Below are 3,934 nucleotides of genomic sequence, written 5' to 3'. Positions count from 1 at the left end.
TCTGTTTCTCAACAGACTGTTTGTTGGCCTCTACCTACAAACCGGTAGTTGTAAGTCCTATCTTTGTGGTTTTCTACCTACAAGCCGGTAGTTGTAAAATCCCACTTTCATCCCCTAGCAGAGGTAGCCTTTGTGGTTCATTCTGTCGGTTGGCTTCTACCTACAACCCGGTAGTTGTAAGTCCTATCTTTGTGGTTTTCTACCTACAAATCGGTAGTTGTAAAATCCCACTTTCATCCCTTTGGTGGAGTTAACCCTGTGTGCTCATCTTATCGATGACTGATTACTTTTCCGTGGTTTTCTGCCTACTAACCGGTAGATGTAATCCCCTCTTTGCAGTTATCAGTATCCGGTTTGCGGTATTGATATTCTTTTCCCCTCTGGATACTCGCCTTGATCAAGCAGTATTGTCCCTAGTGGGTCTTCCCTTTTCCTTTGGGTATTTGCACCGCGTTAGCAACTTTATCCTATTTTGATTGGTCATCTTTTGCATACCTATTCCTGGTACCCCGATGCCTTTCTTTTCGGTCGATTTATCCATTTAACAACCAATTCGGTTATGGATGATCTTCCATGCGAGTGTGTTATCTACGTTTTGACGGCTATAGATAATATATCTCATGCGCTCTTGGGTCGAAGTCGTCCTCCCCAGTTGAGTAAGATTCGTATTCCTTTGTTCGGAATCGAATGTCCATCCTTTAACAAGTTTGCCTTTGCTCTCTTCAGGATGATGTCGGTCGATCTATCCATCTAACAACCTCCAACTCGGTTATGGATAATCTTCCATGCGAGTATGTTATCTACGTTTTGACGGCTATAGATAATGTATCTCATGCGCTCTTTGGTCAATCTTTTGATTGTTTTCACCAGCTGAGTAAGATTCGTATTCCCTGTGGAATTGAATGTCCATCCTCTAACAAGACTGCTTTTCTAGCCCTCTTCAGGATGTTGAGTGTTTTTGAACACAAACCAATTCACGTTTTGGTCGGTCACCTGTTTTCTGCCTACAACCCGACATCCTTGGTGTTCCTTCCTGTCTACTCTCTGTCATGACCTTGATCCCCAGTGATTTCCTCCTCTCCGTTGGTGTCGATAAACGTCGAGTTTTTCCCCATCATCCATTGATGATTTGGTTGTGTTCGCTCTCCCTAGAAGAGTCCTCCTCTCCGTTGGTGTCGATAAACGTCGAGTTTTTCCCCATCATCCATTGATGATTTGGTTGTGTTCGCTCTCCCTAGAAGAGTCCTCCTCTCCGTTGGTGTCGATAAACGTCGAGTTTTTCCTATGCGTCCGTTGGCGTATAGTTGATATCTTTCCCCACAGGGTCTTCCCCAGTTGAACCTCCTCTCCGTTGGTGTCGATAAACGTTGAGTCTCCCTTTCGTCCGATGACGTCTGGTTGAGTTTTCTCCTTCTCCATTGGTGTCGATAAACGTTGAGTCTCCCTTTCGTCCTATGACGTCTGGCTGAGTTTTCTCCTTCTCCGTTGGTGTAGATAAACGTTGAGTCTCCCTTTCGTCCTATGACGTCTGGTTGAGTTTTCTCCTTCTCCGTTGGTGTCGATAAACGTTGAGTCTCCCTTTCGTCCGTTGGCGTCTGGTTGAGTTTCCTCCTTCTCCGTTGGTGTCGATAAACGTCGAGCTTCTCCCTTTCGTCCTATGACGTCTGGTCGAGTCTTCCCATTCATCCTATGATGTCTGGTTACCTCTCCGTTGGTCTTGGTAAACGTTGAGTCTTTCCCATTTCGTCCGCTGACGTATGGTTGTATCACTATCCTTCCAGTCATTCATTAATGATTGGTTACCTCTCCGTTGGTCTTGGTAAACGTTGAGTTTTTCCCCATTACGTCCGCTGACGTATGGTTGTATCCTTTCCTGGTTATCCCCAGTAGAGTTGAGTTACCTCTCCGTTGGTTTTGGTAAACGTTGAGTGTTTCCTAGTTGTCCGTTGGCATCTAGTTGAGATGATTTCTGTTCCCATTCATCGTGTGTCGATGTCTGGATGTGCTTTACCCTGAAAAGAAAGAAGAAAACAAGAAAATTTCCCAGCAGTGTGCAAATTTCTACGGTACTTGGTATTCAATCCCTGTTTACCCTGAAAGTCTGACAGCCGTTGCTCTCATCCGTTCGGGTTACCAGTTGATTGAATAGGGGCAGCTGTAGCACCTCAAATTTGCACCCTACCTTTTGTACATTCATTTCATATTAGGTCATAACATAACATAGGCCACTGCATAACATTGCATTGTCCATTTGCCCAAGTGCAAGCTCAGCTGACCAATTGGGTCGAACTGATCAGGAGAATCAGTCAATCAAGCAAGCAAGTGCCATTTTCATTGAGACAAAGCCCCGGGGTTGATTTATCAAGCTCATATGGTCTAAGGATCATTGTGGAGTGATTTGGACAAAGATTGGATGATCAAGGCTCATCAGTCAAGCTGAATTTCAGCTGGAACCATAGAAAGTCAACTGTGGTCAACTGTGCCCGATTTTATGGATTGGAAGGTGTAGGATGGTTTGAAAGACCTCATTCATGTCCATATAAGTCTCATTTGACATATCAAAGACCAAGGTTGAAGATTTGGAGGTCAGATCAGAAGTTTCCTAAAATGGCAGGTGACCTGTAATTTCAGCTGCCCAAAATGGGAAGTTTTTCTCCCCAAAATTACTTCATCATAAAAGCTTCAAATGGATTTTTGTCCAACATGAAAGTTGAAGATCTTGATCTCACCATTCCAAAAAGTCCAAGAACTTGAAATTCCCATGTGTGGTTAGCAAGATATGATCCAATCATTTTCCAAAAATGCACAAAATCAAAGTGCCATAACTTTCACATGGAGTGGCCAAATTGGATGGTTTTTCTTTGAGAAAATCACATTTGATGTGCACTTTCATAATCCATCATCACATTTTGCCAAAAGCCTTCACATAAAAAGGCCATTTTTCAAGTGCACTAATTAAAATCCAAGGGCAAAATGGTCCAATTTGAGAAATACTTGGAATTTTGGCATGAGGCTTTTTGCAACACTTTCTAAATGTCATTTGTGACCTGCTGGAACCAAGTTTGGACAGAAAAATCAGCTGGTTTAAGAAAGGGCATTTTGGCCAAAGCTTAAAAATTGCACATTAACACTAATCCTTCCATTTTGCTTAATCTTAATTAATTTTGGATTAGGGAGAGGTATAAATAGATAATTGTAACTGTATTGCTTAACCAATAATCATTTATTCAGATTCATCCAAAAAACTCTCAAATTCTCTCACTTTTTCTCCAATTTTCCCATACACTTTTTCATCAATTCTTCAATAATTCACTATTGTTTCTGCGAATCCTTGGTTGAATCTTCATTTGCAGGTGATATTAGAGTTCTGTTTGTAGCAAATTGAAGCAAAAACCGTCCAAAACTCCAGCTGCTACAAGCTTGCTCTCACATGGCAGTTACGATTTTTCACTGATCCGTGCATCGTTGAGCTGCGAAATCATCATCATTCATCTTCATAACCATCAATCACAATCTGTTTTCAAGAATCAAGGCCAATAACACGAGAATTTCACGGCTGCACTTCAAGAAGGTGATTTTTCAAAATTTTTAATTCGTGAAATCAAGATATGGCTTAGATAGTTCGTGGAATGTAGGTTAATTTGATGTTTGAATCGCGCGATTCCGTTAAGTATTGAGCTAGATATGTTGATCCGAATATTTGTGTGTGAAACTTCTTTCGATTAGATCTTTTTGTACGTTAATCTTTAGCCGATTTCATGGACATAATCGCGATCTACGTTGGAAGAGGAAGAAATCGGTATATCGTTTGCGCATTTTGGTGCAATATTGCTCATGACCGAAGCTGCCGCTTGATGAACACGAACGCACGCGATGAAGACGCAGAATCTGGAAATTTTTTCTCGTTCAATCCATTAATTTCGCATGGCCATGT

Source organism: Lathyrus oleraceus, chromosome 3, assembly GCF_024323335.1.
Source record: "Lathyrus oleraceus cultivar Zhongwan6 chromosome 3, CAAS_Psat_ZW6_1.0, whole genome shotgun sequence".
In the NCBI taxonomy this organism is placed as follows: Eukaryota; Viridiplantae; Streptophyta; class Magnoliopsida; order Fabales; family Fabaceae; genus Lathyrus; species Lathyrus oleraceus.
The sequence above is the reverse complement of the archived record's forward strand: the minus strand, read 5'-3'. Positions refer to the sequence as shown.